Source organism: Camponotus vicinus, unplaced genomic scaffold (assembly GCF_025532165.1).
Source record: "Camponotus vicinus isolate PSW18456_S1 unplaced genomic scaffold, iyCamVici1.0 SCAF_2, whole genome shotgun sequence".
Taxonomy (NCBI): domain Eukaryota; kingdom Metazoa; phylum Arthropoda; class Insecta; order Hymenoptera; family Formicidae; genus Camponotus; species Camponotus vicinus.
Window position 1 is genome coordinate 10,118,631 of NW_028141956.1, and position 13,346 is coordinate 10,131,976.

Here is a 13,346-nt window from a genome sequence, read left to right on the forward strand (position 1 = left end):
GGGTCGTCTCGGGCCCGAGAAAAAAACAAGATCGGTGTAGCGTTACAAATTCGAGCTATCCCGAACGACGCTCGCATACGACGCACCGTAGTAGAGGACGAAACGCCTGCGTCCTTCTCACCCCTCCCCTCCTCTCCCCCGGCCTTGTGCCCGGCACCCTCATGAAAGGAGTCTGCCACACGCATCCCGAGGAAGGAAGAGGGGCCTCGCCGACTTTGGCGCGGGGCGCGGGGGAGAAATTGCCAACGCAATGGCGCGCGTGGTGGGGAGCGCCGCGCGGTGGTGGGGGTGAGCGCGGTGGTGGGGACGGGCGAGCTCGAGGCTGCCGATCGCGCGGAGAGCAACAGTGTGCCGCGCGCGGCCGGCGAGTAAGCGTCGTTCTCGGATGACAGGTGAGACAGGGGGAAAAGAAACTCCGAGTGACTTGAAAGTTCGAGGTGCAGTTTTTCGGAATCGCGTCCTCGGTAGATGAAATATAACGGAGTTGAGTGCGAAGTAACAGTGAAGGATAAACAGCTGAATAGATCCTCCCTTGTGTCTGTTGAATAAACTCGACGAGAGAATTATATATTATCTCTCGCGCCGAATCAAGGGAAATATCGTTCGGCGACGCGAACGTAAAGTGGCGAGATTTTCGACGCGCTATCGAAGGGTGTCGAAGTGAAGGTGAAAATTGAGTCTAGTGTATGTGCATATATATATGTGTGCGCGTGTGTGTATATATTATATATACGTGTGCCGCTACCCCCGATGGATGTTTCCGCAGGAAAAATAGCGCGGCGGTGTTAGACGAACGTGTCGCCGGTTGAGAAAGAGCGCGAGTGCGAGCTCGACGGATTTTCCCCGACGTACGATACTCGCTAGCTGAATTGTCGGGCATCGCCGATGTATATTATATCTCTCGGAGGTGAAAATTCAACCCTTCGTCGCCTCCTCTCGACTCCGATTTTCTGGACACCTTGCCAATTTTCCGACGCAAAGGATCGACCGAGATTAGGAAACTCATCTGCTCCCGGATTCACCACATTTTTACACCGTGAATCGACGTCAGGCCGCAAAAAGTGGATTACAAGAAGAAGCTCGTCCGAATGAAAACACGCGCGACTGTTTTTCCGAGATAGAGGGAAACGCAGAGTTGGTCCGAAGTGCGCCGTCCCTTTTTTTCTTGGAGAAAGTAAATGAAAGGGCGCTTCGCGCAGTGTGTTTGTCGCGCGTCAACGTCTGCCGGCGCAGTTTACTGACCTCAAGCGACGGGGGTTGGCGAGGCTGCCCCTCGCGACGACACGGCAAGGGAGAGACGACCAGACGGCCCTTTGTGATCCGACTTGACGAGCGTCTCGCAGCGATAACGCCGCGCGAGGGGTGAGATTAGCCCTTTCTCTACGTGGCTTTCATCGCCATCGCAGCCGCACTTGCCGCATCATCGGCCCCGAGATCGCCGACGACCGTCGGCGGCCACAGGCGTCGTCCCACGAGTGTCGCGCGATACTTCCTCGCCAAAGTCATCGTTAGTGCAGGTGAATCGTCGACGGGGCGGCGAGTGTCACGCGCTCTGTCACGCCGCGAGCGGAAAAACGCAGCGCGTGGACGGAAAATCATCCGCGGCGGGGAAATGCGCTCGTAGCGAATCGACGACGTCGTCTCGCCGCAGTCGCAGCCGGATTCCCAAGGTAAGCGTGTGCACGTTTATCGCTTCCTTGTCGTCGTCTTTTCGCAAACTTTGAGAAAACGACGAGGACGACTGTGTGTGTATATCAGGGGAATTCGTCCCTCGGAAGTGAAACAATTATCGATAGTGGTTAGCTCGATAAATGGCAAATCGTGTGAAAGGAATTAATATAAAATTTATTGAATACGCGCGATTCGGGAATCGAGAAATATAGAGAATGACATGTCTGTTTGACAGTTGTGAATGATCATCGTGGGAGAGGAAACTTGAGATTGCATTTTGATTCGTGATATGAGAAGCGTAGAGATAATTTTAAATTCGATGCGTAAAAAAGATGATTACGTGCTTAAACTCTTGACAGACACATGTCATGATGATTAAATCGTAATAATCGTACCTGAAATAATTTTTTATCAATACATTAAATAAAATAGAAACCCATTTAAATCTGATAAAATCTACATTTGAATAAAATCTATTTAAACAAAGTAAAATCTATTTAAACAGAAAGTTTCGGAACTCTCGCAGAGAGGAAAAGCTGTCAGTTTTTCAGAAATAAAAGTATTCGGAAACGAATGCGAATTCATTCTCGTTTGGGATACCGCGATTTTGGGGAAAATTTTGTCTTTCTTGCTCGAAAAAGGGGAAGAGGACGGGAAAAAAAGGAGAGATGAAAATATCGTGTGAATTACTCGCGTGTCACGTGGCAAGTTTCGGGGCACAGTAAAGTTCGACGCGCTCCGCTTTTTCGGGATTCTGCCCACCGCGCTGTCCTCCTTTTTAACGCAACCCGGTGCAAAGAGGATTACCTCGGATTCCCTCCTAAAAGCATCTCGACGAACGACGATTTCCATCGCGAGAGAGAGACCTTTTCGCGCGCGGATGAGTGACCCGTTTCTGCGCGGATTATCGCGCTATCGATCGCGGATTTGCGAGAGGGGGATCCTTCCGGTTCGCGCGGAATAATGGACTTTGCTTTCGATCGATAGCCTTAATAATTTAGGGCAAAGACGCGTTTGGAATTATAGGAGACGAGGTGAAAATGACGCGTATTGTACAAATGAAAATAAGGGATTATTTATTTAATAATCGAACGGGGATTAATTATAATAATCATAAATTTTAGCAGAGTTGTTAATTTTTTATGGATGTTAAAAATGACATAAATCCTATTTCATCTCGCAGACGCATTGTCATTTCCAAAATAATTTAATTGAGAGCTTGATGATGTACAATTACGAATAAATGTTTAAGAGCAAACGACAAATAATGTGCTAGAATGAGACGCGTTGTACAAATAAAAATGAAAGATTATCAATTTAATAATTAAATGTATATAATAAGCGAGAATTATATGACGCACGATTAATTACAATAAACATAAACATTCAGAGTTCTCGATATTTTATCGAATTTTTAAAAATGACAAATCCTGAGCAAAGGATAAATAATTTTGTAGACGCTCGCGTTTTCCGGCCCGTTTGACGTTTCGCGGAGCCGATATAAATCGCGAGCGATCCTTTCTTCGCGTGCGCTCGCGAAGGCGTGTTTTCTCGAGGGAAAAAGTCGGTGGCGGCGATAAAATTTTACTGCCGCTCGAACCGAGGTTTTAACGCATCCTGGCCGCGACATTCTTGCACTTTTCATCGACTCCCGGAGCATCTTGACGCTCCGAGCTCGGAATTCGGAGAATCGAGCGCGCGTCGTCCCCGTCCCCGTAAAATACCAATACACAGTCGCGAGACGCACGTCTCGTGTCGTCCCGGGCACATCTCGGGCTCCCGGGATGCGCGACTCGTTTGAGAAATAGTCATTTCTGCGAACTCCATATGTGCGTTACGTCACACGAGCAACTCAGGTTCCCTTCTTTTAATCTCGCAAATGCGCGCCCTCGACGATAGAAATTTTTCCCGTCGAGCTTTCTCACTCTTCGATCGATTCCGATAGCGCGGCTACACTTGTTATTTTCTTGAGTGCATCCTGGCGATGAGGATTTTTCCTCGTCGACGAGCTCAAATGTCTCACCGTGGTATTTCCGAAAACGGCAGAAATTTCAAGCGTACGTTATGCTCCTTTTCGCTTCGCCTCGATTGCAACCGGTTCTTGTTTTTCCGAATAGACGTCGAGTGTAACAAGCGTCTTTCTTCGTGTAACTTGTTTCTACTCTATCTCAAAGTGTTGTTTTTCACAAAACATACACATTTATATATATTATGTCTTCTATCGATTGCAAGGATTTTTATCATTTTCTCTTATCTCTTTTCTTCTTTTTTTTAAATTGCCTTTGTATTTTGTTTGATTGCATCGTATTCTTTGTTGCTTGTTCTTTTTATTTGCGAATTTAAAGAATTATAATTGATTGATTTTTGTTAAAAATACAATTTACTTTCGACAATTTTATTCGCTGAAAAATTGAGCGTCGCGATATATTTTGCGCTCGGAGACCGCAAAAAAATTGCCACGTGCCTTACATTTTCGATCGTGTCAAATTGCGTCTCCTTGTTATTTGCTCGAGCGCATCTCGGCGACGATAAGAATTTCTCGAACGTCCCGACACAAGTTTCCCAGAACAAGTATTATACGCTGTGCGCGCTCGAAATCCGCGAAAATCTCTACGGATGTTACAAGTTGGACCGAATCAAATGCGGGAGTCCTTGTTATTTTCTCGAGTATACCCTGGTGACAGGTTTCCTTTTCGTCAGCCACAACATGTCACGGTTGAGTTGCAGAATGAGCAAATATTACATCGTCGAGACAAAATTCCTTTCGGATGCGTCAAATTAAAAGTAACAGTTGTCGTGTACGCACTTTTCGTTTAGGAATACGTAATATTAATTAATAATCCAAATATTAAATAAAAACTTGCATTATATAATTGACATATAAATTTTGCAATCTTTTTCCAAGAAATAATTTGTAGAAAAATCGAAAAAGATTGCATAATTGCGACAGTGACAACGAGTTCTTTCATATCGTCTTCTACGAATATAACTTATAACGGTTCGTAAAGCTCGAGATCTTTGTTCCTTTACCCTCCGCGAATGACTTCTATTTTTACTCCTGCGAACGACACGATTCTCACAGGATTCCATAATCTTTTCATGCGCTACAACAGTCAACAGATTGATCGAATCCACGATGCCGATATTTTCTCGTAAGCAAAACGTAACGCGACAGCCGAATTCAATCAGATATTAATAAAAAAAAAGAAAAAAAATTGTAGAGAAAGCTAGCATAATCCGTCGAGCAACTGAAAAAGATAAATAAATGGAGAAAAAAAAAAAGAATAATAAAATAGTGATGAAAATATAAAATATCAAAATTACATCCATAAACGATAATTTTGATTATGGTCATCTCTCCTTTGAAAAGTCAAGTCGCGTTTTTGGCCGGTACGATTAAAACGGCGGAAAGTTATACGAGCTTACATTTCATCGGATTTCTTCTTTCCGAGGGAACGGGAGGAAACCGCGTCTTTTCTTCATCGTATAAACGCTATTCTCGGATTTAAAGAGAGTTACGACAAACGTACTCGCCCGGACGGGGGTTGAGCGCGGGATTAATCTCGTCTGGAGGAATCCCGGATCCGGGGAGGGGTTTATAAGTGCGACTGCGACTGACAGTTATTAGGGACAGTTATGGGGGCGAGGGGGAAGGGTGGGATGGCCGTGAGCGAAAATGTGACCCGCGGCCTCGCTCGCTCCTGCTCGCGGCGATGTCCGACGCTTACTTTATTTCCCGGTATCCTTCCGGAGCGAGACGCGGACGTGACGTCTCGAGCCGGTGTCCTAGGACTAGAGCGCGCGTTCTCGTCCGTAGAAAATTACTATCTTCTTTATGCCGGGCGCGCTCGTGCCAAAAGCGATTTAGTCAACGATGCCGGAATCATCCTGATGGCCAACGAGCGGATTGAAAACAATGTCGTTCCCGCGTATCGCTCGGCCGTTACCCAAGAAAATCTTCCATATCGTAGAGACGGCCAACAGTACGTCGAAACGGCGCCCTTGAAAGGAATTAAAGGCATTAAACGAATTTTGCCGAATGGAATATTTCCGTGCATGCGAGATTTTAATAATCTATTTGATAATATACGAAGAATGATATGAGGAATTTTTTTTTATTTTACAATTAATATGAATATCGATATGTAATGTCAAAAAACTTTTTCCTAGTTTTAAATTGTAGAATTCCGATTCTGGTTAACAAGTAATTGTCTATTTCAATATCTTAAGATTAATAATGACAAGCAAGAAATATAGAAAAAGATTTTAGATGAATGATTAAAGTCTATATAAAAATTTCTATATATATCGACTTTTATTCTTTGCAAAAATAACTGTGTAAATCTTCGATCTTGTAGAAATGATGAAAGTGACATCGCCTTTAAAAGAAATTGAAGACACTAAATCAAATTTGTAGAATGGAATATTTGGACATCTACTACACTTTCCTCTTCTGTGAGATTTTAATATCCTCTATTTGATAATGTATAAAAAATTTTGCAATTATTATAAATGTCATTATGTAATATCGAAGCTTTTTCTTAGTTCCAAATTATAAAACTCTGATTCTGGGGAACGAGTTCTTGTTTATTTCAACATCTTAAAACTTCGGATTAATATAAATAAGAAATAAAAGAGAAATAAAAGAAGATACATGAATAATAAAAATGTCTTTGTATCGACTTTTATTTTTCCCAAAAATAATTGTGTACAAAAGCATTAAAATTGAACAATTCAAAAAAATTTTCTGATATTTATAATTTTGTGTAGAGTGAAATTGTACACAATGGGCTATTGCGGTTGTAACTTTGGAAATATTGGGTGAAAAAAAAATCAAAACTGCATAAAAATTCTCATTTGTCTTTTTTTTCGTTCTTTTTATTTTGTAATTTTTGGAGCAGAAACTATTTACATGCAACGGACTAATATTTCGCGGTCGTTTTGAAAAACATGTATTTTTATGCAAAATATTATGTTGATGGAAACAAACACAGTAACCGATAAAAACATTGAAACGAGCGTTCGGCAGTCACTATTCGTCCTGGCTCAAACGGACAAAACGAAAGTGCAGCGACTCGGCGCGAGGTGGAGGCACGAATCGATGCACGAAGCTGCATAGACGTCGCGCACACAAATCGCAGAGCGATGCACTCTCAAAGGGGAAGAGTTTCGCTTAAAAACAACCATTTTATTGGCTGATATTGATATTTTCAAGAATAAAATGCGTTGTATATCGAACGCAAACATAAATGTTACATAGTCTTTTTTTAATCAAAATACACAGAGAACTTAATTTTCGATCAATTAATATATGCGTACTACGAATTCAATGTTTTTCAAGGTACATTTGCATATGAATGGTATAACACGCTAAGGCTCTCCTAATTTATTTCATTTATTCGGGTTAACGTTTACGTAGACGAAATTGCTGAAATTTCCCTTTCTCGTATAATTCGCTATATCGTGTAATTCATTGCAAATTTCATGCTAACCATTTCTGCATTTATATACTGTAGTCCAATAGAGTTGTATCAAGAACAATTTAGCTGCGCAAAATCGTCCATGTGTAGCACATGTGTAACACTAGTAAAAAAAATATTAAAATTATTTCTTGTTTATTATTTATTATTTTTCATCTTTTATACGATATTTTGAATTTACAATGTAGCTTTAAATCGCCAACGGAACGAGATTACTGCCTAAAGTTCGATTTATCCAGTTATGCGTGAATATTGATAAGAAAATAATAAAAACGAATTAAACACAATGAAATTGATGAGCACATTAAGATAATAATATCAATGATATTAAAATAATAAATTTCAATAATTTTCCCTCCATGTCACTAACAAGCTTTTATGAGGAATATTTTCAATCTGTATGTTGCATTGAGAAAACTCCTGCTAATTTTGCGCGGGAAGAGAATCGGATTGAATAACTTTTAATAGAAATGGTCATGTATCACACGAATAATTCCACATCGGTTCATCCTCAGGAAACGCTGCAAACTTGCTCGCGTCGCGGCGATTCCACTTAAACCGAGTTTACGACAGACGACAAACCGAGCGACGTTTACCCGATGGACACACCAGTCTGGGCTTTATCGCTCGTTAAGTCCATCGCGATTAGTGTCCCTGATCCGACTGGATGGCCGGCCGCGTCTCGTCGTCCTTCTCTTTCTCCTCGTATTGTGTCCCTCCCGAGCGCGAGAGAAATACTTTTACGAACGGCATAGTCCACGGATAAGGAACGGTTCCTACGACGCTTTTCGGGTGGCCGGAAGTTCCGATACGAGCGCCCGTTAATGCGATGTCGAGCGTGATAAAACTTTCGTCGCTCGTCTCACGTTTCACGGTCATTTACGCGGACGCATCATTGACACCTCGACACACTGACTTTTTTTTTTGAGAGTGTCAAAGATGCTGCCAACTAAACGATAAAATTAATTGGGGATTCACTATTATCTCTGAAATATTTTGATGCGCTTTAAAGTATCCTTGAAGGTAGGAAAATAAGTGAGAATTAATTGTAGACGCGAAATGTCAACATATATTTTTATATATATATTGTGAAAACTGAGATCGGTATAAATTCGCAAAAATTAATCCGCCTTTTTTTCTCTTTATACATTTTTAATTTACTTTTAGTACTGTATTATAGTACTGTATTTTTTAGTTTAATTTCTGTTTTTTTAATCTAAAAAATTCTTATAAGGATAATTCTCTCATAAATGTCTAACTCGTAATATTTTTGAATGTAGCAAATATTTAAACTCATAATTCTTGTAAAATATTTAAGCTTGGAAATAGAAAAAAAGATAAAAGAAGAAAGATCCTTATATCTCCGACAAAAAGCAATTTAAACTTTCCTTCTGGAAAATATTGTTCATCTCTAGAAACTCTTCTATTTAAATGTACCTTTCCAGATATACAACTTTTTTCAAAACTTGAGATGAAAGTCTCAGATAACCTCATTATTTATGTATCTAAAAAATCACAGGTTGCTGAAACATTCTAAGATCAGCGACGACACCGAGATTACCTCCGCCGATATCCCATGGCATCCCTTAGCGCGCGCTCGCCACCCTCTTAACGTAACATGCAAGCTTGCCGAAATCATCTCCATTAAAGGATGGGGCGACCGGGCTTAATAAAGTACCGGTGAGGAACCCGAGACACGTGCGTGCGAAAGCTTTCCTCGCGGACTCGTGGGGAAGGTAAAACTAAGAAGAGGAGGTGATGTGCAGGGAAGAAACTTACGAGGGTAGTTTAACGGCGTCTTGAGGGTGACGCCCGAGTTTTAGGTATCCCGTTACCTTCCCTTTCGACGCGCATCCTTGCGTCACCACCGCTGGCAGCTCGAATTAAACGATCTCCGGGAGGAGTTTGTAACTTGTAGTCAACGGAGATGGCGGTTGTAGGCAATTCGATCGAGATCTCGCGTCAAGAGGGTGACTCGGACTATCCTCTGACGGTCGTTATTATCAGCGACGAGGGTACCGTCATATGTGTTTAATTACTGTTTTAAATTAGATAGATTCTTGGCGGATACAAGAGGGAAGAGAAATGTGACTTGATATATATTAATTAAAATTTTTATGTAATTATAGATTTGTTAAATATAATAACTATATTCATTAATATAGATTGCAGTGCTCTGCGAGTGCTTTCTTTTCTTATAAGAGTGTTAAAAGCACGAGCGGAAATTAATATATCGCGTGAATAAAATAGTCTACGGTGAATATATATAACGGAGATTGAGATATCCCTCGTTGTATTTCGATAACGACGAGGGTGCCAACTTAGTTTCTGCACTTTTATGAGACCTTCGACCGTGCCACCCTTATTCGCCCTTCGAACTCTCTATCGGGTAATTGCGGGGTTCGTGATGGGAGTATCGACGTTCTCTCGAGGGATCAGACAAGATTGCCGAAATATCTTGACCTTGATTTTCCACGCACGAAATTTATCAGATTAAGAGAAAATTTTTATTACACGATATACATATTTCTTTTTCCAATTTTATTAGAGAAATGAGATCGAGTTTGTTAATTAATTGGTTTTTTTTATATTAATGTAACCAAGGTGACTCGAAAATTATCACATATATTGCGATTAAGGCTCAATTGTTAAATAATAAAATTTAAATGAAATTATCTAGATGCAGGATATATTTATTTAAATGACACAGAATTTTTGCAAAAATCTCTTTTCTGAAAATTTATATTCTTTTTATTTGTTTGAGCTTTCGATTGTTTATCGTACGAATAACAATCTCTCTCGATTTCGCGCCGTGTCGTCCAGATGCCTGTCTGGATCGGATCGAATATGAATCGATAGTGCCACCAATGGTTGGGACCTATCGAAATTTGAATCTGAATGGTCGGCTATTCGACTACGCTTCGTGATGCTCCCCGTTTCTCTTGCGAAGTACAAAACCAACACGTTTTATCTCAGCGACGTAAATAATTGCGAACATTAAACCTTTATCCACGTCATTTTTCAGGCGAATTTTTTTTTTACGGCAGGTATATACGTATATATAGCTTTTGTGTTAAATTTTAATTCTTAAAAAAAAATGATTGTGGCGAAAAAAAGTAAATATTCGAGGAAGAGAAACAAGAGAGTGAGTTAATAATCGCTTTCGACAGAAAAATCGCAAACGATGCTGTTGTGGAAAACAAAATGGGCTGGTCTGATAACGATTGTAAAACGAGTAACAATTTCCATCTAAAAAAATAATAGACAATTTCGACGTTTCGTGATTCCGATTTCAAAATTTCGATTTATGTAACATTCGATGTTCCAATATGTCCCGAAACTAGATTTCGAACGTGAAACGATAGTTCCTAATCTATATAATATCTTAATCGTTTCGGAAAGAGTAGCAAAATTTACGTAGAAGCTATTTTGTAAGATTTACATGAAATAAAATATTTAAAAAACTGATATTTTCTAATCAGATAAGAAATAGATAATATTCATTAGTAATTCAGAATTAATTGTCTCTTGATTGTTTAATAATATTTATTAATAATTTAGAATTCAAGCGTCTCTGATTATTTAACTCGGTATTTTTCGGCAATTTTTACTAATCGATCAGTATAAATTCAAAAATTTGTTTCATTTTTCTCTCGATCATGCCTCAATCATCCAATACCATCAAATGCTTCGTAAAGAATTCAATCGTCTCTTGTTTAATAATATTCCTTAATAATTTAAAATTCAAGCGTTTCTGATTATTTAACTCGGTATTTTTCGGCAATTTTTACTAATCGATCAACATAAATTCAAAAAAATTGCTCCATTTTTCTCTCAATTATGCATCAATCATCCAATACCATCAAACGTTTCATAAAGAATTCAGTCGGCTCTTGATTGTTTAATAATATTCATTAATAATTTAGAATTCAAGCGTCTTTTGATTATTTAATTCGGTAATTTTTCGAATACTAATCGATCAACACAAATTCAAAAATTGCTCCATTTTTTTCGATCATGCCTCAATCATCCAATACCATCAAAAAAACGCATAAAGAATTCAGTCGTCTCTTGATTGTTTAATAATATTCATTAATAATTTAGAATTTAAGCGTTTCTTGATTATTTAACTCGGTAATTTTTCGACACAAATTCAAAAAATTGCTCCATTTTTCTCTCGATCATGCCTCAATCATGCAATACTATTAAATGCTTTCGGAAAAGGGAATCCAGACAAAGGAGAGCCCGAGGAAGAGGACGGAGGATCTTCCCAGCCGTAGCGGGAAAAGTTTCCGTCGACCGCGTTTTAACATTGGATGCCGGAAGTGGTCTTCTTCTTCCCTAACAACGGTGACGGGCGGTCAGAAGAAAAGGGCTGGAAATAGAGGGAAAAAGCGCACGCATCTCTCCCGCGGAGATCTGGAGATGCGGGAGGGGAGAAAGAGGAGAGTTGCAGGGAAAAGGGATGGATCATTCCCCGGGGAAAGCAGCCAGTCGGGTGTGGACGTTATTTCTAGATCGCGAAAACTTTTAATAGCTTTCTGATAGCTTATTGGTCGGGCTTGTAAATAATTTCATCTTTCATATCGCGCTGAGTTTTCTCGATCCCTTCTCGTCCTCCCAACGCCCGCGCTACCATTGACCTTTCGCTATTGACGGGAATTCCCGAGGTTCAAAGTTAAGATTCATATAGAGTGAAATTTATATCGTTACCCGTATATTTTTATGTATCGGCATTACTTTTTATTTTTGTACGAAACTTCGTGTTAATTATCAGATAAATATATTTTATTGAATTTATTATTTTTATTATTTTATTTTATTTATTTTATTATTTTATTTTATTTATTTTATTATTTTATTTATTTTATTATTTTATTTTATTTATTTTATTATTTTATTTATTTATTTTATTATTTTATTATTAGCATTAATTTTATTATTTTATTATTAGCATTTTTTTATTATTAGCATTTATACATTTTATTAATTTGATGTTTATTGAAACGATGATGAAGCAATGATGTTTATTGAAACTTTTGCGAGAAGGAACTTGGCCGCAAGCTGGAATATCGTTGAGAAATTCGATTCGTGCCTCATCAAACGTCCTGTGTGTCTCGATGCTCGCATACGTTTTTTCGCGAGCCACTCCAGTCCGTTAAACCGCGACTCATCGGCGTAGGCGCGACACAGACGATAATAAAGTCAGCCGCGGTCGCGAACAGCATCGTGAAAAGACGCGCGCGTAAATTCGTCGCGTTTAACGGTCCGTAAATCTGCGAGGGTATCGGGGAAACGGCGGACACCTACGCTATAATTTCCGCGCGTAACGCACCGCGCGAGGGGGATCCTCGTCGTAAATAATACGCGCGTCGCGACATCGGCGCCGTTTTAATTCCGAACGCGCGAGAGATCGCTCGTCCCCGTGGAACGTTTATTGATATTTATCGCCCGTTTTTGGCAAGACGTTTTTTCCTCTTCAACCTAACGTTCCTTCACCGCCTTGTAACGTTCTCACGATCTTATTCTCATCGCCGATTTACCAGGAATAAGTACGCTTCTCTGAATAACTCGTGGAAATTTTAATCGAAAAGCGAAAGAGAAAGTGTGTGCGTGTGTGTGTATCCTTGCCTTTGCCTTTGATATTTTTTTTCTTCGATCTTGATCATTTATCGTTAATTGAAATTGTTCCATGTCTCTCTATTTTGGTAAAGATAATCATCTTGATAGTTATTTTTTATTTTAATTGAGTAAAATAATCTATGTAGATCATGAATATTACTTATTACAGTGTAAATAATCTATATTCACAACGGACGGAAAGATAAACGACACGGATATTAGTGATTCATCTGTCAACCCTCATTAAAGTTGTTCCATATCTCTATTATTTTACTTAAATAATTATTAATAATTAATAATTATTATTTATTCTAATTGAATAAAATAATGTATACAAATCACAAACAATAATGTAACTTGCATTCACAACGATTGGAAAGATACACGACACGGAGATTGGTAATTCATTTGTCAACTTTCATTGAAGTTGCTCTACATATTATTCTACTTCAGTGAAATAATTATCTTGATAATTACTTCTTATTCTATTCGAGTAAAATAATCTGCAGATCATAATATATTACAATGTAAATAACCTGCATTTACGACGGACGGAAAGATAAACGACACGGA

The 13,346-nt window shown here is 39.4% G+C and overlaps 1 protein-coding gene across 3 annotated transcripts in view; it reads left to right on the top strand.

Annotated features, from left to right (window-relative positions):
* The window catches only part of Pxb (putative Hedgehog signaling attenuator pxb), a 377,459-nt gene that overhangs the window by 265,667 nt on the left and 98,446 nt on the right, over positions 1–13,346 (top strand). Inside the window, exon 1 of one of the 3 annotated variants that reach the window (XM_083089603.1) lies at positions 362–1,670. The exons of the other annotated variants lie outside the window; for them this stretch is intronic. The gene's annotated coding sequence lies outside the window, so the exon portion shown is untranslated. Of the gene's footprint in view, positions 1–361; positions 1,671–13,346 lie in introns of those variants that run through there. 3 annotated transcript variants of the gene reach the window in all.